At 55.5% G+C, this 26,078-nt stretch overlaps 1 protein-coding gene and 1 long non-coding RNA gene across 5 annotated transcripts in view; one reads left to right on the top strand and one right to left on the bottom strand.

Moving 5' to 3' along the window:
* GSE1 (Gse1 coiled-coil protein) overlaps window positions 1–26,078 on the top strand; it is a 504,494-nt gene that overhangs the window by 96,451 nt on the left and 381,965 nt on the right. The gene's annotated exons all lie outside the window — the stretch shown is intronic.
* Window positions 19,695–24,081, bottom strand: LOC107968919 (uncharacterized). Its single transcript, XR_001710467.3, has 3 exons — window positions 23,576–24,081; window positions 22,650–22,786; window positions 19,695–21,698 (listed from the first exon to the last, which is right to left on the bottom strand). It is a non-coding gene; the product is annotated as an uncharacterized LOC107968919 (long non-coding RNA).

Consider the following 26,078-nt stretch of genomic DNA (forward strand, 5'->3'; position numbering starts at 1 on the left):
CAAACAAGTAGCAGAATTAGAATGAGGGCCTGCGGGTAAATGCCTGGAGTGTGGACGGGACGCTGAGACCAGCCTGTTTGCAAAGGGAGAGCTTGTCACCAATCCTGACTGCCTGCAAGCCAGTTTCATAAACGGAACAGAAAGGAGTTGGCGGCCACCTCCGCTGGGTGGAGGCAGACATGACTGCTGCTAAGGAGGGCTGACTGCTCAGAGACGCTGTCCTCCCCCTGTTAAGTCTCGACCGCCCCAGACCCACACTAATGCACCCTGTGGACCTCACTGCTGACATCGTTGCCCCAGTTCAGGCCAATTCCTGGCCTTTTCTAGAATATGTCCAGACTATATCTCATAACTGGGCAGACCCCTCCTTTGTCCCCTGGTCAAACTCCTCATCTCGGGCATAACCTCCTTCAGGAAGCCTTGCCTGATAGCCTTCTCCAAATCAGCTGACTCCAGAGGCTGATGCCCACCCTGCTATTGCTGGGAGCAGGCACTGAAAGACCATGTGTATTTGGGGCAGGTTCTGGTTTTCATGAGGGAGGAATGTTTTGATCAGGCCATGGGGGGCTCTCTGCTGTGCTCAGGACATGGGGTGCCCGAGCATCCCATGCATCGCCAGGGTCCAGGCTTGTGTGACGTAGATGATTGAATTTTCCTGATGAGCAGCCCAGGGCCAGGGCAGGTGAGGTCCCAGGTCCACGGTCACAGGGCTGGGTGGGCCTGGGTCTCTGCATTCTCTGGCCTTGACATTTTCTGGGTACGCTGTGCCTGGTTCTGCCCGAGAATGTTTGCTGTACTCCCTGTAAGAGTGGCTGGGTGGCCTGCAGGTCCTTGGACAGACAAAGTGGAATGATGGATTTCAGGCCGCGGCGCTGGGCTCGGGAGTGAGGAAGGGAATCGCTCATGCTGTCACGGGGAGGCCGTTCCAAGGAGCCCGAGGCTCCCCAGGGAGGTGGGGGAGCGCCCCACCCCACCCATCTGACTGGGGCCTCCCTCCCCAGGAAGGGCAAACTTGTCCCTGTGTCTGGGCACCTTGGGGGCCGTAGTGCCCCCTTCCAGCTCTGGGCGAGACTGCTGGGCATGCGTCCTCTCTCTCTAGGAAAACTCTAGCAATGAGCGAGCTTGATTGCTCAGTTAGAGAGCAATGAGCAAGGGCTCATTGCTCAGTTAGAGAAACTGAGGCCCGAGGAGTGAATTCCCTCCCTGCTTCTGTTGAGCCAAATTGGAGATTGCCAATGGCAAGCATTCCAGAAGCATCCCGAGGCCTCCCTCTAACAGGACAGGGATGGCACCGTCTGCCAGGCAGGGAGCAGGGCTGGCACCGAGGGTCTCCGGCACAAGGACCTGTTTCTTCCCAACTTTGAGGTAGCTTCTGTTGTGCCCACTTCACAGAGGGCAAGGCTGAGGCTGATGGGTCTCCAACACTGCCTGTCACCCAGCAGACAAGGGATGGATCTGGTGCAGAGCTGAGCTGTGGGCCTCCTAGATGCCCCTTCCTAGTCCTTGTACCCCCTACCTCTCCAGGGAGGGAAGGGGTGGTTTGGGGCCTGCCAGAAAAGGTGAGGGCAGCATGAAGGAGGGGTGGCTGTTTGCTGGGGTTATGCTGGGGCTGGGAGGGGTGGGCAGAGACAGGGCTCTAGTGGACTCTTGCAGGTACTGATCATATGTGACCTGTGTGTTGAGGCCCGAGAGGCTGAGTACTGGAGCCACACAACCAGCTGGTGGGGAGTGGAAACCAACCTCCATGTCCTGTGCTCCTGCCCTTTCCCCCTTGACACCCAATTTCTGGACATCTGGTGCCTGCTCAGCGGGGGGACAGGAGGGAGCCTGCAGGGGGATGGCTCTGCTCTCAGCCACAGGCCCTTGGGCTCCGAGATGGCTGGCTCCTTCCTGCCCGGGAGGCTGGGCCTCTAGAGCAGGGGATGCGTCTCCCGCTCAGCTAATTATGTGGAAAATTGGAAGAAATTGCACGAGCCTCGGTGGGAAATGAGGTCAGGGCTGAAGGTTATCGGAGCAGCAGCGGTGGCTGCCTGGGCTGGCCTCCCCTGAGACTCCCGCCCCTGGCCTGAGGCCGAGCCACATCCTCGGCCCCCTCCCCATCAGGGTGCCCAGGAAGTGGGGGTGGCAGTGGATAGCTAACCTCCCCTGCCCCTGGCATATTTTCCAAAACCATAAAAATCCAGAAGCAAAGTAGACCAGCTTTTCCACCCCTGCCTTGTCCCTGCCTTCCTGAGTCTCCTCTTTTCTCCATCACACCCTCGGTGACTTCCCAAGGACACCTGGCATGGAGGGGCTGGCAGGAAGGAAAGGAGGGCAGTGACCGTGGTGGGTGGGGGAATGGGGAGGTGCCTATGTGCGCATGCATGTACAGGTGGGTTAAAGGACAGTCACGTCACGCTCCTTAGCCACCCCCTGCGAGCTTACATCTAGCTGCTCTTCCCCAGCACCTGCTGCAACAAGTATTTTATTGAGCACCTACTATGTGCCAGGGATTGAGCTGCCCTTATTCCCAGCTATACTCACTTTTCTTTACTCTCTTGAACACATCCAAGCTTTCCCTGACCCCTGGGTTGTTTCCTTTGCTCAGACAACTCCTATTCATCCTTCAAAACCCACTGCAGGCAAACCCTCCTCAAACAACCAGGGCACTGTATCGATATGCTCTTACTGTACAGGAGGCAGCATAGTGTCGTGGTTAAACATGAGCCATGGAACCAGATGCCAGATTCAAACCCCAGCTCTGCCACAGACTAACCGTTGGCCCCAGCTAAGTGGCCTCTCTGAACCTCAGTTTCTTCATCTGGGAGATGGGGCTAATAGCAGTGCCCACTTCAGAGGGTTGTTGCCAGGATTAACTTAGTGATACTTGTCAAGAGCTCAAGTCACTGCCTGGCACTGCCCAGAGGCTGCCAGGCTTTGTCACGGTTGGTAAGGAGGTGGGGTTCACTATGCCCACTGCTGAGCGGTCTGCTATGATGCCTCTGTATTTGGTGACACAGTGCTGTCTATCCTGCTGCCTTGGGGGGATTGCTTGGGGCCCAGGGAAGGGGCCACAGCTCGTCTACTCTCTGAGGCCCTGGTACTGGCACAAGGTGTGGCCAGGTGGGGGTTCTATAGGCCACTGGTGCAGAAGCATAATTTCACACACAGCATCGCACAGCTGTACTCCCCCCGCAGTCCTCCTCCTGATAGTGATAATGGTCACAGTACAAACACTGCCAGGTCCCCACTGAGTGACCGCGCCGAGTCCCTCAGTGATCCCCTCTGCATCGTGCACTCAGGTCACTCCCCTTCCCCGTCTGGCCCCTGCCCCAGGTGTGGGTCCTAGTTTGCGATCACTCTTCTATGAGTGGGGAGGGGGGTTGCCAGTCAGGGGTGCTGGCTTTGGGCTGCGAGCCATGTAGACCAAAGGGCACCTTCATCCTCGTTCAGGTGTCTGATGAAACCCTGTCTGGCCATAAGGACAGGTGTGAGGCCTGTGAGGCTGGCCTGGGGCACTGCTGCTGCTATGATCCTGGCGTGTAGCTGCCCCTGGAGCCCCCCAAGGGTCTGGACAATTCACCTGCCAGCACAGCCTCAGCAGGAGGGGTGCAGCTGTCCAGACACCCTCTGCCTTCCTCGGGGGGCATTGGTTCCGTCTGTGCCCAGCCTCCTGGGTAAGAACCTGTGAGCCACCACCTTCCAGGTGGACTTTGGGACCCCCGTGCTCTCTCCACACTCAAAGCTGCTCAGACACAGGCCCTGAAGGATGGGACCCATTTCTACTTGAGGGGGGACCAGGGGGCTAGGCTTGCCCCTGCCTTCCAACAGGTTCTGATTTTAATGACAGGGGAGGGGGAGGCTGCAGAAAACGCCAGGAGGGAGGAAAGGATGGATCTGTGATGTCTTCTGAGTCAAGGGCTTCCTGGACAGTGACCCTGGGGTGGGCATGGCCTCCGTTTTACAGATGGACAAACCGAGCATCAACACCATTCAGAAACTTGCCCGAGGCCACCCGAGAACCATACTGTTTTTTTCTTTTATTACCATGCCATCTAATATGGAGAGATGAAAATAAATGAGCCACCCCCACCTCCAATTTACTCCTTTGATTGACGGGAGGTGGCCTCCTGAGGGCTGCCAGGCCCTTCCTGGGGGAGCATCCCACATCCTTCCCCTGTGTCCCAAGATGGTGAGATGACCTCCCCAGCGGCATCAGAGGCAGGCTGGGAGGCGAGCGTAATTGACTTGTAACATACAGACCGTGGCAGGCTGTCATCTGCGTCAGCGCAGGGTGGGAATACGCCTGTTAGCATGAGTGTGTGGGTGTGTGAGTGTGTGTGTGTGTGTGTGTGTGAGTGTTCTCACCCTTGTGTTCTACGGAGGTAACAAAACACTCTTTCCTGTTAGGGAAATTCTTACAAACACAGTGCTAATGGCCTGTGGGGCTGGAGACCCAGGACAGAACAGGAGACTCCTGACTCCCCGGTGCTGCCTCCCGTGCTCTGCATGCCCGGCCCCTCCCCTGGCCCCCGAAACCCCTCTGTCCAGCCTTCAGTGCCCACCTTGAAGCCCAAGCCATGGGGAAGGGGCTCCCAGTGTCCCCAGAGAGGAGCTGCACCAGATGCCCTTGCACCTGGCACTCTGCAGCAGGTCTGCCGGGGTCTCTGGGCTCCTCCCCTGGGGCAGCACCAGGCCCTGTCGAGAGAGGTGGCACCGTAGGTGGGATGCCTGTGCCCTACACACACGCCATGTTGATGACCAAGCAGCACCCGAGGCAGCGCCGACATGTGCTGCGTTCTGTGGACACTTCGGAAGGCTTTTGTGGTTTGCATAGTGAGCCCGTGTTGCAGGTATGAAGACTGAGGCTGAGAGAAGGTGAGTGATGTGCCTGAGGCCACACTGTTGGTAGCTAGGATTCAAATCCAAGTCTGCTGGACTCCACCCCATGCTCCTCCTTCCATGCGGCTATGTTACCTTCTGCTGTGGAGCCTAGCGTGGCTTCACTCCTCTGGGGTCACACTGGCCAGAAGGGACTGGACAGACGCTCAGTGGTAACCTCCCCGGGCCATCGGCTTCCTGAGCAGATCCTGGGGCTCCCACCTGCCACAGCACAACTCCACGGTCTCTGGGGACAAAACAGAACCACCTAGGCTCCCAGCACATGCCTCTTTGTTGAGGCCCAGGTGATGATCCCAGTGACCTGCTGCTCTCCGTGTCTGATGGATAGAGAGAGTCTCCTTCCTGGTGCCCTTCTTCTCCCGGACATTTGTCCCAGCGACATCCAAGGCTCCACTCCGTCTGCTTGGGTGACTCTCCGAGGACACAGCTCCTGTAGACATTCGGCACAGCAAGCCTGGGATGCTTCGGTAGCCAGAGGTAGATTTTTCCATTTGCATCCTCTTTTCCAGTGTTTTCAGAATCTGGAAACAATTAAAGCGGCCCAGTGGGGGCCGATTTTATTAAATCAAAGCTCTCGGGCTGTTGTATTTGTTGGATTGATGTTGCCCTGGGCTGGCTGCTTTGTTAATGCTCTGTCCTGCGTGCGGCCTTGAAGGAAACACACACGAGAGGGAGGAAAAATCCATTTAATAATCCTCAGAAGCCCAGCTCCCGCCAGCTGGAGAGAATGTCGCCCTGGGTGTTTCCGGGGTGGGAGAGGTTCCTTATGAGGTCTCGCCATCCACTCGGGAAAGAGCAGTTTCTAAATGTGCCTGTCTGGCTCCTCCGGCAGCCCATCCATCCCAGGCTGGACAGAGGCAGGCGGACATGGAAAGAAGGCACCCGGTGCAGGCACACAGACCTGGCTTCACATACCTGCCTCCTCTGTGCCAGCTGAACCAGCATTTCTTCCTTTCTTTACTGGTGCTAATCTCCCCCGTCTCACTGAGGCAGAGCGAATGCCATCAGGCCCTGTCCGCAAAAGGATCTCTTTTCCTAGGTGCTTTCTGTGGCCCAGCAGCCCACCTGGCCTCAGGGAGGCCAGAAGTACCGGGAGGTGAATGCCCCGGGGAGGAGCCCTTTACTAGTGTCTGTGGGAATTGGTGTATAAATATCCCAGATCCCTCCTGTGGGTGGACCACGGAAGCATGTCTTTCACGGTGGGTCCCAGAGCCCCCGAGCAGGATCGAGTTCCAGTTGCCCACCAGGGTGACTGGCTCAAGCCCACGCTCTCTCCCAGCCTCTTCCTCCCCTGCCCCTCTTCCCCGCACTCCTGCCCGTTTGACATCTCTGCTCACATGAATGGCTCATCTTCCTCTCAGTCAGCTCCTTGGGGTTTCTGTGGGATGCAGATATATATTCAGAATCTGGTACAGGAAGATCAGGGCTTGGGAACTGGTGGTGAAGTATGACTGTGGTTCTTGGAGTCAGCAGTAGGACTTTTGGGGGTGAAAGGAGAGGCATCCCCAAAGCCTGAATCATCTGCCAAAGTGCGGGAGTGACAGCACTGGTGAGGCCTTTGCAGCCCACACCGGCTTTCCTGCCGCTTCGCAGCGTGTCCTGAGAGTCAGAGGCAGTCAGGGCCGTATGTACAGGAGCTTAAAGCTGGACATAGGCTCAGAGACACCAGGGGCCTGTGATCAGGTGCCATGACCCGCCACCTCTGCCACTTTTCACCCTGTCTTGGGAGCCTGTGACAGAGGGGAAGTGGGGAGAGCAGTGCCGCCTGGAGGGAGAGATGGGATGGGGGAGCTCCAGTCGGGCTGTGATGGTTTCTTGGTGAAGCAATGGGTCACATTCTGGTTAAGATGCACCCTGTTCTAAGGGTAGCAGCCGGAGGCCCCAGGGCTGGGGTCAGGGCACCTCAGGAGTGCCTTCGGGGGCTACGTGGCCAGGCCAGTGTCTGCAGGACGCCTTTCTGCAAGGGTTCGCTTTCCAAACCACTGTCTCACCCCTTCCCTCTGATGGAGGCTGCCTCCTGTGCACTACAGGGCATGGTGCCGCCAGCCTGAGGGCAGATGGCCCCAGACCCGTATCCTGCGTTCCCATCATCGTCACCATGCGGCCGCCATTAGCTGGGTGCACACGCAGGCCCGAGGAAGCCCAGGCTCCCTTTCCTAACAGGCTCCGCTTTGGATGTCTGAGTTTGGGCTGCACACTTCCTAGCATGGAGCGGATAGGGGCTCCTGTCTTTGGCCGTGCTCTGGAAGGGCTTCGCGCATGGGACGATCCGTTTTTCCATGTCTGAAGGAGCCTCAGGCCCGCAGAGGTGTCGGGGCCTTTGCCATTCCTGGAGTGATTCTTTGGGCAACTTTCTTCTGTTTCTGCCCTGATTTGAGATCTGTTTTTGTTTCTACTTATTGGGTGAATGCTGACAGTTTCTGTTTTCCTGGAAAACGGTCTGGTTTTGGTGAGATCTTTCTACATGTCACCCTTCAGCCATAGGTGGCATTCTCCTAAACCTTCTGAATGTCTGTGGGATGGTGCCTGGGGTCCCTCAGGCCCAGGCAGTGGGAGGGGTGGAGCCGTGCTCAGAGCTGGCCCTTTCTGGAGAAGCCACGGGTGTGCGGGGAGGCTGGGCTGACTGTGGACAGCCCCTGGCAGTGCTGGGGGCTTGGTGAGGGGACCCACAGGAGAAAAGAGAACCTGAAGCTGTCCTTGCAAGGGGGCCCTACTTCTTTCTTTCTTGCTTGCTTGCTTTCTTGTTTTCTTTTCTTTTCTTTTCTTTTTTTTTTTTTTGACGGAGTTTCACTCTTGTTGCCCAGGCTGGAGTGCAATGCCATGATCTCTGCTCACTGCAACCTCTGCCTCCCAGGTTCAAGTAATTCTCCTGCCACAGCCTCCCGAGTAGCTGGGATTACAGTCATGCACTATTATGCCCGGCTAACTTTGTATTTTTAGTAGAGACAGGATTTCTCCATGTTTATCAGGCTGGCCTCAAACTCCCAACCTCAGGTGATCTGCCCGCCTCGGCCTCCCAAAGTGCTGGGATTACAGGCGTGAGCCACTGTGCCCAGCCCATGGGGGCCTTACTTGTTCTCAGGGAAGAATTGAAGCCGTGACTGGCTGGGAGTTGACGGAATGGGAGCCTACAGGTGGGGGACCCCAGGCCAACTACTTGGCCTCTCCGGGCCCTGGTGTCCCCATCACTAGGGTTGGGGGTGGGGGAAGATTGAAAACAGTGATGCTAGGCCATTGAGTCAGCACAACATCCACTTAGGAAGAGTAGATTTTACTGTATATAATTAAGCGTCCCCAGTCAATCAGACCTTAGGACAAGTTAAGGGAACGTGTGCCCAGATGTTCATAACAGCATTATGCATAGCAGCCAAAAGGTGGAAACACCTCACGTGTCTATCAACTGATAATGGAGAAACAACATGTGGCCTCTCCATGCTGTGGAATATTACTCAGCCATAAAAAGGAGTGAAGTGCAGATCCATGGTGCAGCATTGATCAACCTTGAAAACGTGACACTGAGTGACAGAAGCCAGTCTGCAGAGGCCGCATAGTGTATCAGTCCATTCGTATGGGCTGCCCAGAACAGGCCAGTCCATAGAGTCGGAAAGCAGACTGGTGCTGCCAGGGGCTGGGAGGAGGAAGAAGAGGAGTGACTGCTCATGGGCATGGGGTCTCCTTTTTGGTTTTTTTTGAGATGGAGTTTAGCTCTTGTCGCCCAGTCTGGAGTGCAGTGGTGCGATCTCGGCTCACTGCAACCTCTGCCTCCTGGGTTCAAGTGATTCTCCTGCCTCAGACTCCCAAGTAGCTGGGATTACAGGTACCCGCCACGACACTCGGCTAATTTTGTATTTTTTTTTTTTTTAGTAGAGATGGGGTTTCACCATGTTGGCCAGGCTGGTCTCGAACTCCTGACCTCAGGTGATCCACCCACCGCGGCCTCCCAAAGTGCTGGGATTACAGGCGTGAGCCACCACACCCATCTGGGGTCTCTTTTCGGGGTGATGAAAAAGTTCTGGAACTAGATAGAGGTAGTGGCTGCACAACATTGTGAATGCCACTGAATTGTACACTTGAAAATGGGCAATTGTAGGCTGGGCACGGAGGCTCACTCCTATAATCCCAGCACTTCGGGAGGCTGAAGCGGGTGGATCACTTGAGTTTAGGAGTTCGAGACCAGCCTGACCAACATGATGAAACCCCATCTCTACTAAAAATATACAATCAGCTGGGCATAGCAGCAGCCACCTGTAATCCCAGCTACTCGGGAGGCTGAGGCAGGAGAATCGCTTGAACCTGGGAGGCGGAGGTTGCAGTGAGCTGAGATCACGCCACTGCACTCCAGCCTGGGTGACAAGAAACTCCATCTCAAAAATAAATACATAAATAAATAAAATAAAATAAATAAAGGAGGGAAAGGGTGTATTGATGTACTTATCGAGCACTCGGCCACATGGCTTTGGTGGCTCTCCTAAAACCTGGCTCAGGGATCCCAGTGGCTGTGCACTTTGCTACCTGTCAGGTTTAGGAATGGCCTCAGGAGTGTGAAGAGGGCCATGAATGGGCAGCCGTCGAGGCCTCTGTGGGCAGGGGACCTGGCGGTTGTAGGGATCCCCAGCCTCCCACGTGGGATGGGCAGCTTAGTGTTAGCAGTGCTAACAGGGCTTAGGTGCCTGTCTCCCTCTCGCCAGTGGGAGGAACTAAACCCAGAGCGCTGGTCCAGTGTGACCACTGAGGCTGCTTCCAGCCTGCACGTCCAGCCACTGGCACCTGCCCCCAGCAGCAGGTCACCTGCAGAAAGCTCACACTGGCACCTGCCTCCAGCAGCAGGTCACCTGCAGAAAGCTCAGTCCTGGACCCTGCAGATGCATGTGGGGCCTGGCCCTCACTGCCCCTGTTCCAGTTCCGGCCCCTCCCGCTGTTCTTGGAGTGAGACCAGGCATTTTCTGCAGTTTCTCCATCAGCAGCCTTGAGGCTCAAAGCGTTCCTTATTAGAGCTCCTTGGTGGCTGGTGCCTAGAGCCAGGAGTCTGTCAGGTGTGAGGGGCCATATGCTGTTCTGCTGTGGCTGGCCAGGGAGCATGACATGGAGCATCAGCTGATCCGCAGACACAGACCTGGGCCTGTGCGGGCGCCACCCCCAGACAAGGGAAAACTCTCCCTGGACCACGTGGCGTGAAGTCTTACTCCCAAACCACGCAGGCCTCCGAACTGGAGGAGACAGAACAGCTCCCTGCTAGGACAGCCAGCCAGGGCTCCAATAGCCCCCATTCCTCCACACCGAAGGAAGGACAAGACAGAAAAGCTGGGCAGAGGGCAGGCAGGGGACAGAAGCCTGGGCAGAGGGCATCGAGGGGCGAAGGCTCTGTCGGGAGAGCATGAACCAGGGGTGCTGAGGGCTCACTCCCTTGGCACCGGCAAGGAGCACCTTGGAGGAAGGGCCTGGACTTTGCATCCAGAAGTACCTCGGTGCGAGTCTCAGACCTGTCTCACTCGACAAGCCACCGAGTTCAAATGGCACCACTGAAAAGAGAAGATTCTGGAGCTAGCACCCAGCATTTCATACTTTCCCTGTGGCGTCCTCTCTGGGCCACCCCCAGGGTCCTTGGGGTCAAAGTTGATTTCCAGAGGTCGGTCCTAGAGGTGGGGAGGCAGTCAGGGTGAGGGGACCCCAGGGACTGAATAGGGGCATGTAAAGCTGCAGCCCTCCGCGTGGGGCCCTGGACCCAGGTGGAAACCAAGCGAAGGGATGAACCGGGGCGCTGAGCCCCATGCCCCCAGCAGATGGCGCCCTCGGCCTGGGAAGGGAAGGGCTTGGCTGGGAGGAGGGCTGGTGATGGAGGAAGCCCTGCCTGCTGGCGGTCTCTGCTCTCTGGCCCCGTTCACTTATGCACAGGTGGGTGGAATGCCTCATGCTGCAGAGCTATAGGCAAAGTCAGAGGGGAAGCTTCCTATGTCCTTGGCCTCAGGGTCCCCCTCCCAGCGATGGGCAAACAGGGACTGATAAGCAGTTGAGTCCTGTGCTAGCGCAGGGCCTGGGATATAGCCAGAGCCACAGAAAAGATGGTCCTGGTAGATTTCCTTGGGGTTTGCCTCCCCACTTTACAGATGGGGAAACTGAAGCCCAGAGAGGTTGAGTGACTTGCCTAAGGTCACACAGCTGGGAGCAGCAGGCCAGGCCTGTTGTTTCCGCCTTGCGGGGCAGCTGGAAGACCCTCCTGGTGGCTGCCAGCCCATGCCGAGCATTGCTGTCTGAACTGTTTGAGCACCTGACTTGAATCTCCTCACTTGTTACAACGAGTACTGCTGCAGAAGGGGAAACTGAGGTAGGAGGACTTCAGGAAGGTGCCCCAGGAGCCTCAGAGCTGGTACGCACTGGACCAGGAAGTCTGGCTTACAGCTTGGCCAGGTCAGCGATTTGTTCACCCAACGGTTTTCTGAGCACCGCCTGTGTACACTGCCTGCTGCCCCAAAGCCTGCTGGTGGTGAATGTAATGAATGGAATCAGCTCCTAAGTCACTGAGCAGGTTCAGCCAAGGCAGGGCCTCAGGGAGCAATATTAAGGATGTTTAATCCAGAAAGGGCCCAGGTTCGGGGTGACCTCTCTGTGATGACCATGAGGGGCTAGTAGAGGCAAGTGGCCGGGAAGGACGTGGAGGATGCTTCGGTGGCGGGAGACAGGATGGACCCACCACGCTGCTCTCAGCGTGGGCCAGGGCAGGGGCCGGGGAGGTGTGTGGGGTGGGACTTCGCTCATGGCCCAGCAGCAGGATGTCACCCAGAACTCCTTAGAGATGTGCTCTCGGCCCCACGCAGTCCGCCTGACTCAGGAGCTTCCCACCAGGGCTCTGAAAGGCAGGTGTCCTCAGACTCCTGTGCACGCTCAAGTTAGAGAACCCCCAAGGCCGGGCTCTGGAGAAGGTGCTGGGCAGCGTGGGTGGGCAGGAGGGGACCGTGCAGCCGGGCCAGGCCTGGGGGCTTTGTTCTGAGAGCAGGGGGACCCTGAGGGTTTCAGGTTGCAGGATGAGAGGATCGGATGGCATCTTCAAAGTCCCTAACAGCTGCTCCAGAATGGATTGGATCTGGAGAAAGAGCTGGGGGAGGGGTGTAGGGGACACCTGGCCCATCAGAGGCCCCTGAGACCCCACGGCCAGCCTGTGGAGTGGGGAGAAATAGAGGCGAGACTGGGCAGGTGAGGCGGCGGTGGGGGTGGGGCACTGTAAGGGCTGCCCAAGGAGGGAAGGAGATTTCCTCCTGGGTTTCTGGCCAGTGCCTCCAGACGGGCCCAGGCTGGGTCGTTTTTTTTGCATGTGAGAGTTGGGGTGCCTTGGAGCCCTCCACAGGAGCCCTGAAGGAGAGAATGGGGTTCCAGGGTCTGTCAGTGCCAGAACCCACCCCTGAAAGGTGGAAGAGGCTGAGCTGCCGGTCTGGTGGGGCCTGTCTCTTGGGCGGCTGGTGGGCACAGGGCAAGCCTGTGCTGCTCAGATGTGTATGCGAGTCACCTGGGGCCAGGCCTGGGATTCCGGATTTCTAAAAAACTCCGTTGTTGCCTGTGATGCTGGGTCAGGGCCTCACTCTGAAGCCGTCCCGCCTACCCACAGGTGCCTCATCCAGCCCAACTTCCACCCCACCTGGAAGAGCCCCTGGGCTGCAGCTGGGCAGCCTGGAAGCGGTGGGTGTGTGGTGGTCTGCTGGGGACTCCTCACCCCTACAAAGCATCTCCTCTTTGCTTTATGTCCATTTCCAACAGCTCAGGCCTGCTTCTCCATTGCCACTGCCTTCGAGCTGTGTCTGGGCCAGCCCTCAGCCTCTGTGCCGTCCACGCCTATGGCAGACTCCAGGCCGGCCCCAGGACACCAGCTGCTGCTGGGCCTCTGCCTGGGACTGGCCTGTGGATTCCTCCTGGCCTCCACCTCGGGGCTCCTTCCTCCTGGGGTCAGCGGGTCCCTAGATCCCATGAGTGCACACAGAGGGGAATGGGTGGGAAAGCAGGCTTCACGACTCCATTGAGAGCAGTCACAATATTGGCGGCATGTGTCCCAACCGTATTGTCCATTTCAACCTCACAGCTGTCCCGCGAGGAAGGTCACGGGCATGGCCCCATTTTACAATGAGAAGATGGAGGAGAGGGGTCCATGTCCCTGGCTAAAGTCCGGGGTCTGAATCCAAACTGGTGAGGCCCCCCTGGACTCACCCTCCTGCAGCGTCAGGGGGCGGGGGTGCCGTCCTCTGACCCAGGCCCTTTGCAGAGTGTGACCTGAGACCCTCTCTTCTTGCTCCTGAGTAGTGAGGCCACACTGGCGGGAGCCCTGGAGGTCCCTCTCCACACATGCCTGAAGCAAGGTGCTCTGAGCACCCTTACTGAGCAGTGCTTTGCTTCTCTGTTTTTGTCTGTGTTTGCCTGTTTTTCATTAGGTTTTTGAGAAAGAAGACACTGTATTTAACAATACAGGTTTTAAAAAAATCATTTGAGCCTGGTCAGACTCTATGAGCCTGAATTCACAAGGTTTGTTTTTGGTTTTGTTTGTTTACCCCAGATTTTTCAGGGGTATATTTTTACCTCAGATATTTTTCTGTTAGCCTCGTAGGCTTCATAAGCACAGTTAAAAATCCCAAACCAATTCTGATACAAGTAAGTGTCTTGAATTATCAGTAAGAATAATGTAGCAGAGACCTTCCTGTCCAAAGTATTTGCCAGTTGTTTATTTCTCAAGAGAAACTATTTCTTAACTCACATATTCATGTTTCATAGTTCAGGAACATAGGTCAGCGACAAACTTTTAGGTCAACCCAAGAAGATTATCTATGTTCCATAATCACCTTGCACTCTGAAAGATACCAGCCTTCCTCATCTCCTCAAAATCCTTCACGGAATCCTAATTGCTGTAGAAATCTGCGAATGACTCTTTCTTGGTTCAGCCACAGCAGACTTACAGAGAGCTACAGCCCCCAGAGAGACAGTGAATGCTCAGTACAGGAAATTGCAGACGTTGGCCAGAAGGCCACGCATCTGAGGTTTTGTCAAAGCACTGGAAGCTTTGGCGGTTATTGTCCTTGATAGGGACATCAACCTCAACACCAGTGTCCTTCCCAGCTGATGGAGAAATGCCCAGATTTTTAAAAAATGCAAACGACATAAAATAACGATGTGGTAACTTTCAGGGCTACAGGGTGATAAAATAATGGGGAGGGAGGAGGATGCTTCAGGCCAAGGCCCCAGGGAGAAAGTGTATTTTCCTATGTATTCTACGGGTTCTATTCTCAGTCCTGAAATACCTTCTACCATGCAAGCCCGCTACAAGCTCATTTAAGGTAGTGCCATGGGGCTGTGTGTGGTGGCTCATGCCTGTAATCCCAGTACTCTGGGAGGCCAAGGCAGCGGATCATTTGAGCCCAGGAGTCTGAGACCAGTCTGGGCATTATAGCAAGACCCTATCTCTACAAAAAGTACAAAAATTAGCCAGGCATGGTGATGTGTGCCTGTGTTCCCAGCCACTCAAGGGGGGATCACTTGAGCCCAGGAGGTGGAGGTTGCAGTGAGTCAAGATCGCACCACTGCACTCCAGCCTGGGTGGCAGAGCAAGACCCTGTTTCAGTCAGTCAGTCAGTCAATCAATCAATCAATCAAACAGTGATGTAGGTCTGTGGGTCGGAGCTCAGTTTCCTCCCTGTGAAATGGTGCTGCCCGGCCTGCTCCATGGGGCCTCGTGAGCACCTGAGCCCATAAGCCTTGTGTCATTATGGGAGGCGGTGTTTTCTCAACTCCAACTTCTCTGTCTTCACTTGAATTCTCGGGACTCTCTGTGCCTCCCCTGCCTGAGTGAGGATCTGTGTTTCAAGAGCCGCCCATTTCCCGGTGGAAGGAACGCCAGCTCAGAGCAAACTCCGGCGGCGTCATTAGCCGGGGAGATGGCAGCTCATTAAGTGTGAGCGGTGACTCCAGGGTTTATCAGTGAAATTACTCAGTTCTCCTCACACACAGAGCTGAGGGGGAAATTGAGCCTTGCTGAGGCTCCAGAAAGTTCTCCTTTCACCCAAGGGTTGCTGAGGGCTGCAGTTCTGTTGGCAACACGCCCAGCGCTCGGAAGGTCTGCGGCACTCTCTCCAGAGCGCATGCTGTTTCGGAGCAGATGGAACTGGCCCTTGGAGACCCAGCTTCCCAGCAGGCGGTGCTTGAGATGGTAGGAAGGCCCTGGCCCAGGAGTTGGAGGTTTTGGGAAAAGTACACCCGGCCCCTGCTTTCCATTGGCCAGGTGACCTTGAGTAAGGCCTCTACCAGTCCAGGGTGAGGCTTCTCTGGCCAAGGCCCCATCCAGCACCCAAGCTCTCAGATTCCACCCATGGAATGCACCACTCCTGGGCTGTCCCACTGGGTCACGTGGTCTATTTATTTATTTATTTATTTACTGAGACAGAGTCTCTCTCTGTCGCCCAGGCTGGAGTGTAGTGGTGCAGTCTCGGCTCAGTGCAACCTCCACCTCCTGGGTTCAAGCGATTCTCCTGCCTCAGCCTCTCGAGTAGCTGGGACTACAGGCGCCCGCCACCATACCTGGCCAATTTTTGTGTCTTTAGTAGAGACGGAATTTTGCCATGTTGGCCAGGCCGGTCTCGAACTTCTGACCTCAAGTGATCCGCCCACCTCAGCCTCCCAAAGTGCTGGGATTACAGGTGTGAGCCACAGCACCCGGCCACATGGTCTCTTTAATTTGGGGATTGCCCCCACACCATCCCTGCTGTCATTCTTTACAAAATGTCACCTTTGCCTCCTTGCAGCTGTGTCAGTGTCTCTCCATTTTTCAAGCCCTCTGAGGACTCTCTCTTGTGTTACTGTGTCTGATTTCTTAGAAAGCCAGTGCAGGGAGAAGCAGAGAACATCGGCGGTGACAAGGAGAGGGTCCCGTGGGTCCTCGGACTGAATTGGAACCAGGTCCTGGCGTTGCCTGCCCAGGTCTTCCCATCTGGGTTTGCACCAGTGCCTGGGCCAGGTCAGAGCTGCCTCTGCCGCCCCATGTCTCTGATGGGTTGTGGGGAAGTTTGAGATGAACGGCTCTCCTTGCTCTAAAGTCACTTCAGCAGGGACCCAAAATTGTCAAGAAGCAAATGAACCCACGATGCAAACGGCCTCTCTCAGCATCACCTCCACAAAGCCTTAGAGCTGGACATGATCTTCCAGGCTGTCATTTCTGAACCTTTACTGGGGAGGACATCTGAGGCCTGCAGAAGCCCTGTGGCTTGTCCCAGGTCCCAGTTAGCTGGGGACACAAGAGGCCCTCTTGACAGCAGGCAGGTGACGGCTCCTCTGAGAACAGCACTCTGGATGGTGACGTTCACACCCTCCAAGCCCCGGCCACCAGCAGCTCCAAGCAGTTCCAGGCACGAGTTAATTAACCCTCACAGCAGCTCTCCAAAGGAGATAATTATTACTCATATCCCCGCTGTAGGTGGCTAAACCGAGGCCCACAGGGGTGGGGTGAGTGTCTTAAATGCCAGATGAGAAGTTACCTTGCATGGGAGCGCCATCTAACCTGCCTCTTAATTAGTTGGGGCTAAGAGGCCCCAGTGACTTTCAAGGATTCCATTTTTGTTATTTTCCTCTAAAAACGATATGCAATGCTCCAGAAAGAGAAAACCCTAGAAGAATGTAAAACTCAAGTTCCCTCCTACCTGGTCACCGTGGGCAAAACCAAGGTGCATGGACGTGGTTTTCAGGGTGTCAGCCCACTTCAGGTTACAGGTGGTGTCCAGTGATGGGGTGGGAGGATGGAGAGCATGTGCACGGGGTTAGTGTTGCTTCCAAGCTTATCATTGCCACTCTTGATTTCAGGAGCTCTGGAAGAAAAGCGGAATAGATTCACGTTATCTGAGCAGGACACGCCCACCACAGCATGCCAGCATTATTTCGCCAGAAACCTCACAGTCCCCAGGTTTGCCACCCACATGCAGAGCCCTGTGTAGGGTCTTAGATGGCACAGATGGTGCCGGGTGCCACATCCGGGGTTATCCTGTGAGTTGCTATGTTTTCTTTTCTTTTTTTTTTTTTTTGAGACAGAGGCTCACTCTGTCACCCAGACTGTAGTGCAGTGGCACGATTTCAGCCCACTGCAACCTCTGCCTCCTGGGTTCAAGTGATTCTCCTGCCTCAGCCTCTCGAGTAGCTGGGACTACAGGCGTGCACCACCATGCCCAGTTAATTTTTGTATTTTCAGTAGAGACGGGGTTTCACCATGTTGGCCAGGAGGGTCTGGATCTCTTGACCTTGTGATCCAGCTGCCTCGGTCTCCCAAAGTGCTGGGATTACAGGAGTGAGCCGCCACGCCCGGCTGGGTTGCTGTATTTTCATGATTGCTTTAGATCAGTTTGCCACCGACCTGCCTCTCACTGGGGTAGACTGACTTCAAAGCTTTTTTCTCCTCCAGGTTTCTGAAAGTTGTTTTTTGCTGAAAGCCCGGTTCAGAGTTCTCGTGCATGTTTTGGGGACCCAGGGCATTTACCGAACCCAGTGAGGGCTGGAAATTCCAGTCTCAGAAAGTCAGAGTCGCACGGGATCGGGGAAATGTTCAGGCATCCTGGACTGTTTGATGACGAGGTCCCAGAGCCCCCGGAGGATCAGGGGCTGCTCGTTAAAAGCTGGGGACACTCAGAGGCTCTTGTTTTTCCTTGGAGGATTTTTATGAATTATGATTTCCTTTATTTCTGTCCATAATTTTATGCTTTTGCTATACCAGGATTTTAGTCGAGATTCAATGTTATCACCTGCCTTGAAGTCTTGTCTCTTGACAAATTTGCATAATTCTGTGTTGTATTAATTATCTAGTGCTGCATAACTAATCACTCCCAAACCTTGTGGCTTACAACCACAGTCATCACTGATGATCTTTTACAGTTTCTGTGGGTCAGGATTCCAGGGGTGGCTCCACCAGGCACTTCTGCCTTGGGGTTTCTCTCGGAGTTGGAGTTGGACATCAGCTGGGGCTGGAGTCACCTGCAGGCTGGCCTGGGGCCGGGCAGGGGGATCTGCTTCCAAGGCTCCGCTTCAGAGGCGGCTCCCTCCCACGGTAGGCGCATGGTTTCCTGTCTCCAAAGTGGGCCTCTGCACAAGGCTGCTTGGATGACCTCATGATATGGTGGCTGCTGACCAGGGTAGAGGCTGGAACCCCTTGGATGGCCCAACTTGGGAGGTACTAGCCATGCCTCTGCCATTGGGCCCGGCCACACAGGTTCCTGCTCTCTTCTCTGCTGCTCTTGTGCCTCCCGTCTCCTCGCTGCGTCCTAACCAAATGCTGGACTGGCAGAGAATGAAAACGCCCCATGGGGCCCCTGTGGCTTGCAGACTCGGGCTCTCCGGAGAGTGGGTGCCAACCCCATGCGCCCTGAGCATCTTGGCTCTACTTGGCTTGCAGCTGGATCCCCTTTTTGGACTTTGGGGCTGCACACGCACCTTGTTCTGGAGCGAATGGGCTCGTGAGAGTCGCAGGCCCTGAGGCATGGCCTAACTCAGGCAGAGTAGTTGGCGAAGGCCCCAGAGGGACCCAGGCTGTCGTCCTGCAGCTGCCGGCGAGTGGGCTGGGCTGGTGGCATCCTCAGTGCTCTCCCTGGGATGGGCTGTGGACCCCAGCAGGCAGGGTTTGATGCACGGTGCAACCTTGTCCAGCCGCAGCCCAAGGAAGGGCACTGAATTGAACGTGGGGTAAAACAGTATTTATGGCTGTTGATTCTGCTGGGCTTGTTCTCAGTGCTTCATAAGTGTATTAGCTCATTCAGCCCTCAAACAGCCCCTAAGGGGTAGAGACCATTATTATACCCATTTTATGGATGAGGAAACTGAGGCCCAGAAAAGCTGAGACTGCACAGCTAGGACATGCTGAAGCTGGGCTTTAATCTCAGGCTGTCTGGCTCCAGCATCCATGCTTTTATCCGCTCCACCACGTCTCCCTCCTGCCCACATGTCCTCAGGCCCATCTCTTTGCCTTTCTGGGCCTCAGTTTCCTCTTGTGAGTAAGATGGGGGCGGGGAGGGAGGCAGGCTGCATGGCCTCCACAGTCCCTCCCAGCAATTAAATGCATGCCCGTGGCTGTGGCATGCGTGAGGACAGCTGCCTGCCAGCCTTCAGAGGCCAGTTGTTCAGCTTTCAAGATGCCCCCGGCCCAGGAGAAGGCCCGGCGGGTCGGGAGGCCGGGAGAATTGAGAATCTGCCCGGCGGGTCGTGCTTTAGCTGTCGCTGTAGGGCGACTCTTGGTGTGTAATCACAGCGTGTGGCGCGAGGACAAAGAACATGACAGCAGAGAAGGATCAGACAGGGAGAAGGCGGGAGAGGGCAGAGCAGGCCGAGGGAAAGAGAGGTCTCCCGGCGGGGGCCGGGCGCGAGAGGCCTCTGCTTCCATCTGCTAGGCGAGGACTCTGGGAGGTGCCAGGTGAGACCTGCCTCCCTGCCCTGCGCTCAGCCTCTGTCCCAGAAACCTGAGCTCCAAGCGGCACAAACTCCCCAGGCCCCCAGGACTCTGTTATTACAGCACAAAGCCCTGGATTTTCATGTCCACCAATTAAGGGATTTGCTGGGTTGACAATTCTCGGGAACTCGGTGCAGATGCTGTATTCGAGCCAGCGAGGGGGTGGTGAGAACCTGCTAACTGGATATTAAACGCCCGCTGCTGGGAGAGTCGTGGTCCACAGTAGGATGTGATTGTTCAGGCTGGAGGGATTGTGGGGAAAATGGTGGCTCATGGAATACTAAGGGGAAGGCTGTCAGGTGCGGGCAGGGCTGGCACACACAGCTCACCTTCAGCTGAGGAAGCTGCCTGCTCCGCTGCCGTCCCGGCAGTCAGTGACAGGTGTTGCTGAGATGTCAGCTCAAGGGTGTCTGGGCTCTTTTTTGGTATTAGAGTAGGTCTGTAATCACAGACCAGAATTTGAACTTAAAAATTAATAAACCTAGAGGGCACAATGGAAATAGAAAATCGCTGCTTACAAACAGCGCTGTGGTCATCGTTTCAGGCAAAACCATCAACGGATGCTGACATCAGTGAGCAAAAGTGTGATGAAGAACGGCGATTTGCATCGTCTCAAAGTATCTCTCCATGAGATACTTATTAATTTCAAAGGGGACAATGGCCAGGTGAAGCCTGGCAGATGTCACTTACACTGAGTGATCCATGTTGCCATCTCCAGGGTGACACGGTGTGCCTGTGACATGAAGCGCCAAGGGGAACCCAGTGTCATTTCTGGGGTTCTTCCTGCCCCAAACAGTCCATTTGGTTAAACTCACGAGAGTGTGTGCTTCTCGATGTAGCTGATTCTGTATGGGTGGGGATTTGGACCAGCCCTTCACTACTCAAAGTGGGGTCTGTACACCAGCAGCAGGGGTACCTCCTTAACCCTGAGCTTGTAAGAAAGCACGGCCAAGCATGGTGGCTCATGTTTGTAATCCTAGCACTTTGGGAGGCTGAGGTGGGTGGATCATCTGAGGTCAGGAGTTTGAGACCAGCCTGGCCAACATGATGAAACCCCGTTTCTACTAAAAATACAAAAATTAGCCAGGCGTGGTGATGGGTGCCTGTAATCCCAGCTACGTGGGAGGGTGAGGCAGGAGAATCACTTGAACCCAGAAGGTGCAGGTTGCAGTGAGCCGAGATCGTGCCACTGCACTCCAGCCTGGGTGACAAGAGCGAAACTCTGTCTCAAAAAAAAAAAAAAAAGAAAGAAAGAAAGAAAGAAAGAAATTAAGAGTCTCAGGCCCTGCCCCAGACCTAGAATCAGGACCTGCATGTTAACAAGCCCCACATCTGTGATCCATGTACACAGTAAAGGCTGAGAATGCTTAATCCAAAACACCTTCCACCTCCCAGAGCGTGTGGCTTTGATGCCATTTGTCTGAACATCACAAGGAAGCACATGGGAAAACAGGACTTCGTGGCGTGCCCTGGCAGACAAGTCAAAGCAACTGTGGGCATCAGGCTGCGGGGGTGAGTGAGGCCCACTATCTTGGGCACTGGGCGGTCCCCCAGAAAAGATGGAGGGGCTGGTGTCTGGGCCTGGCACGGGGCGGGATGTCCCCTCATCTGGCCTGCAGCCCCTCCCCCGTCCCGAGCTGCTGAGTTTACAGCCCAGGGCGCATGTGTGCCTCTTGCTCAGCCAGGAGGTCAGCAGACTGGGCGGTGATGAACAAGTGCCAGCAAAGGGCCCCGTGCTCCGAGCATGTTAGCGGGAGGAGGACACAGTGGCCACTTGATATTTTCCAATACGGGGTTCAGGCGGGTCGGCCCACGGGCTGGCAAAGGCTCTCCGTGTCCTTGCCAAGTGACTCATTCCAGATGGGAACATTTATTCGAGGGAGTGTATGACAACTCAGCTCTGACAAATAAAAAGGGGGTGTCTGTGTCTTTGTGCCCGGCTGGTGCCTCATCTCCCCTCAAATTGCTGCCGCAGTCCGTGTTACTGAATCAAGGACTTGGTGAGCCTGGTGTCCGTTCAAAAGATGGTCTTCCAAATGTCCGTTCCCACATGGGGAGACTTCCATGTTAACAATAGGTTATTGTAGTGCGGCTGGCCCGGAGGGCTGAGGGCTGTTAAAATAAATTAAGAGTAGGCCGGTCGGAGCTGCAACAATCATCGTGGGCAGCTCTTGGGCTTGCCAGAAATTATTTGGCGCTGCGGTTTACGCATCTATTAGTCCAATTGCCCAACAGCTTCAGATTGGGTTGGGATTTTTTTTTTTTTTTTGAAAGATGAAAGATATGGGGGCTGTTTGAACATCTGCTCTGGTATCACTTGGGAAGTTTAAAGTCAGACGAGTTCGTATGATCAGCGAGTGGGATGTTTTCTTCCCTGTGTAGGGATTAAAAACAAAATAGTGAGAAAACGCAGTTTTTTTCGTTGCCCCATAGTATGGGCTCCGCGGACTAGGGCCCGGTCGGAAGCAGCTCTGGTGGAAGAGAAGCCTTTGCAAAATGTGTTTCCACCCTGGAAAGCGCCGGGGGCCGCGGGCTCCAGCGGGTCACTCTGCCCGCCCCGGGTGCCGCCCGCCACAGCTGGACTCTTGTTTCTCCAGCGCCTCTGGCCTCCCTGCATGTCTCGGGGGAGGGGGACTGAGCTGGCGGCGGCAGATGAGTGTTCTGCCGTGTCACTGAGAACTCTGGCTCATGCACGAGGCCAGCTGGAGGCGAGTGCCGGGGTCTGTTCGAGACAGATGGCTCTGTCAGTTCTGGCTCCTGGAAATTGTGCAAGACGTGCACCACTTGGTGAGGCTTGGAGGCCTGAGCTCCCAGGGTGGCCTTTCGGGCTGACGCATGGGGCCGGAGCAAGCTGGGGAGTGGGGGACTTGCTGCCTGCCCATCCCCCTGCACCAGCCACCCCAGGGTTTTGTGGGACCTCATGGAAGACCTCAAAGTGAAACAGCCGTGCATGTCCCTATGGTGACTGACAAGGCAGTAATGATCCACCCACATCCCCGCCTCTGACTTCATCTCCTCCACGCACCCGATCTGTTCTGCCCCTGCTGGCCTTCTTGCTGTTCCTTGATTGCACCAGCCACGCCGCTGCCCCGGGGCCTTTGTACCTGCTGCCCCCTCTGCCTGGACTGCTTTCCTCCTGATTTCCACACGGCTCCTCCCTCGCTTCCTTCGGCCTTTCCGTATTGGTCACTTTCTCTGTGGGGTCTTCCCTAACCACCCTTTCTAAAACTCCAGCCCCAGACTTGACAGTCCCGACCCCACCCCCCGATGCCATTTTCCTCCTTGGCATGTGTTACCAGCACTGGCTGGTGAGTTACTTACTGACCTTGTGCCTCCTGTCTCCTGCCCTCACCCCTGCTGAAGCCTAAAGGAGCCGCAGGAGCTCCATGGCTGGTCTGTTTTGTTCACAGCGGCATCCCTAGGACCCAGAATAATGCCTGCGCACAGTAGGCATGGAAGTATCTGTGGAAGGAGGAAATGGAGTTCATCATGAAATAAGCGCTATTGGCCGGGCACGGTGGCTCACACCTGTAATCCCAGCACTTTGAGAGGCCGAGGTAGGCGGATCACCTGAGGTTAGGAGTTCGAGACCAGCCTGGCCAACATGATGAAACCTTATCTCTACTAAAAATATAAAAATTAGCTTGATGTGGTGGCGTGCACCTGTAGTCCCAGCTACTCAGGAGGCTGAGGCAGGAGAGTCGCTTGACCCCGGGAGGCGGAGGTTGCAGTGAGCCGAGATCACGCCATTGCACTCCAGCCTGGGTGACAGAGCAAGAATCTGACTCAAAAAAAAAAAAGAAAAGAAAAGAAATAAGTACTCTCAGCCCCGCTACGCACTTTGACATTTAAAAAATAATTAGAGAGGCACTGACCCTGAACTCACTCTGGGGTGCCAGAGCTGGAGGAACTCGTAGGACAATACAGCCAACCTGGGCAGATGGTCAAAGAGACCCAGGGCATAGAAGCCACCTGCCCAGGGCGGTGCAGTTAATTGGAAGCAGAGCTGCCTCTTAGCCTGGGCTGACCCATGGGGGCACTGGGGAGGTGGAATGTGACAACCTGTTGAGAGCCCGCTGTGTGTGGCAGTGCCATGCCCAGCTGGGGTCATAAAAGTTTCAAAGAAGCTTCTGATCTGAAGGAGCCTCCCTTCTGTGGGGAGACACCCCTGCCACTGAGGACAGCAGAGGTCAGGATGCAGTCTATTCTGTCCTGGGGGCCGGGGTGCATAGAGGAAGAAGCAAAACTCACATGGGGTCCAGGCAGGCTTCCTCGGAGAGGCGGCATTTGTGCTGGATCATTGGAATCTGGGGGTGGGGGCATTTCAGCCCCAGCAAATCTTGGAGGTGGGGAGGGTGGGGCTGTCAGCATCTGCAGGAGGCACCCACCCTGAGAGAGAGGGAGTGGGGGTAAAATTCAGTCCCCTCTTTGCCGTCTGAGACGGGAGGCCCAGCCTGGGCTCTATGGGCCTGAGAAATGGTGTGCGTAGCACTAGGACACTGCAGGGAGGGGAGGTCAGCGAGAAAACAATGGTGTCGGGCTCTCCTGAGCCTCGGCCGCCTTCCTCACCTCCACCTGCCAGGTCTGTGGGGCAGCAGCTCTCACCACCTACCTCTGAATGATCAGATCCTGGGCTCAAGGTTCATTTTATCTTCAAATAATCTTTGGCACAGCCCTGAGTTTCCGGCAGGGTGTCACCTTGACCCCTTCTGCTTGCAAAGCTCATATACAAACAGGCCTGACCTGCTACATGGGAGGGTCCCTGGAGTCCCCCCTGCAGTCCCAGAGGCTCTTGTGAGTTCATCCTCCCGCCACTGGCCTCCCCTCCAATGCTGGGGTTTTTTCCCAGGCCCGAGAGGCTGGCTTTGTCAGTGAAAGAAGCAGCTGCCCCGCAAGGACTCACCTGTACTGTGGCCACCCGTGTCCAGCTCAGCTCCCCTGCCCCTGACACACTCGTGTCCAGGCCTTGCTTCGTGTCCCCTAAGTAACACATATGTGGTGCCAGGCCTCTCAAACCAATGTGTGTGAACCCTCTGGGAGCCTTGTGGAAATGCCGTTTCCCATTCTGCAGGTCTGGGATGAGGCCTAGGACTCTGCATTCTCACTGGCTCCCAGGGAAGGCCAATGTGCTGGGCCACAGACCACACTTTGAGAACCATGGAGCTGGACTGTCTGCAGCCTGGCTTAGGGGCTTAGGGTAAGCAACGGGGTGGTGGTGGGATACAGGAGGGTGCAGAGGACGGGGTAGAGTAGGCAACTCACGTTTGCTGGTGAAGGACATGGCAAGGTCCTGGGGCAGTCGCCCGATGAGGAACCCAGGCCGGGCTGGTCTTTGTCCCTCAACTGGTTCAGCCTCTGGCTCACAGGCTGGGGGGCTCCTTCATGTTGGGGCGGGGATGAAAACCACGGTTTCACTCAGAAAGAAACCCCTGGTAGAGCTTCTGAGCATGTGTGTGCCTGACCTCTCTTTGGAATTCAGATTCATTAGATCTGGCTGGAGCCCAGGAATTTGCATTTTTTAAGAAGCACCCAGGCTGGGGCGCAGCAGGTGACCTTGAACCTCCTGGGTTTAACCGCAGCTCTGCTGCTGGATGCCGGGGAACCTTGGGGAAACCAGCTCCTGTCCCTCGGCCTCAGTTGCCTTAGCTACAGCATGAGAACAAGAATGCGTGACCTAAGCAAATCACCAGAGCTGATGAGATGGGGTGTGGGTAAGTGATGGGAAAGGGATAGAGAACTTTAAGAATCAATTCTGGCCATTAGAACCGTTCCCTTCTAAAATCCCATTGTAACAACCCCCATTGTAATCTAGGGTAGTGGTTAGTGAACACATTTGTATGCGAGGGAGCTGGAAACAGCATGACGCTGATTAGACTTAGGCTTTTTTATTTTTATTTATTATTATTATTATTATTATTATTTTGAGATGGAGTTTTGCTCTGTTGCCAGGCTGGAGTGCAGTGGCGCTATCTCAGCTCACTGCAACCTGCGCCTCCCGGGTTCAAGCGATTCCCCTGCCTCAGCCTCTCAAGTAGCTGGGATTACTGGTACGTGCCACCATGCCTGGCTAATCTTTTGTATTTTAGCAGAGGCAGGGTTTCATCATGTTGGCCAGGCTGGTCTCGATCTCCCGACCTCATGATCTGCCCGCCCTCACCTCCCAAAGTGCTGGAATTACAGGCGTGGGCCACTGCGCCCGGTGACTTAGGCTTTCTGACTTCAGAGGAAGATGAAAGAGAAGTCCGTGTCCTACTGGAGGTGGGGGAGGGGGACTCCCAGTCCTGTGAAGGGGCGGATGGGCTCCCTGACCCTGGATGATGAGGGCAGTGGTGCTGTGGGAGCAGCAATAGTCTTTATGGGGACTGCCAATCCAGGAAGGCTTCCTGGAAGAGGTGTCCTTTGACATATGCCCTGATGAGCCTCTGTCTGTTGGAAGAGGACAGGGTCCTCCAGGCAGAGGAAAGAAGGAAAGCCAGCATGTTACTTTGAGAGGACAAAATGAATTATTAGATAATCACACAATTCTGACAACACAAACACCGCTGTTCCCCACCCCCCTGCTCCGACACAGCTTGGCTCCTAGTCTGGTGGCCTCACCTGCACTCACAGGCCTCGGGTCTCTTCTCCTTCCACGGTCACATTCGGGAGCCCATGTTCAAGGGCGTGAGAGGGGACTGGATTTCTGAGAATGGCCAGCCGTGGTTTGTCTCTGACTCTGCTAAGGATCAGGCTGTGGGTTCCGCGTGGGGCAAAG

The sequence above is a fragment of the Pan troglodytes genome, chromosome 18, assembly GCF_028858775.2.
Source record: "Pan troglodytes isolate AG18354 chromosome 18, NHGRI_mPanTro3-v2.0_pri, whole genome shotgun sequence".
NCBI lineage: Eukaryota > Metazoa > Chordata > Mammalia > Primates > Hominidae > Pan > Pan troglodytes.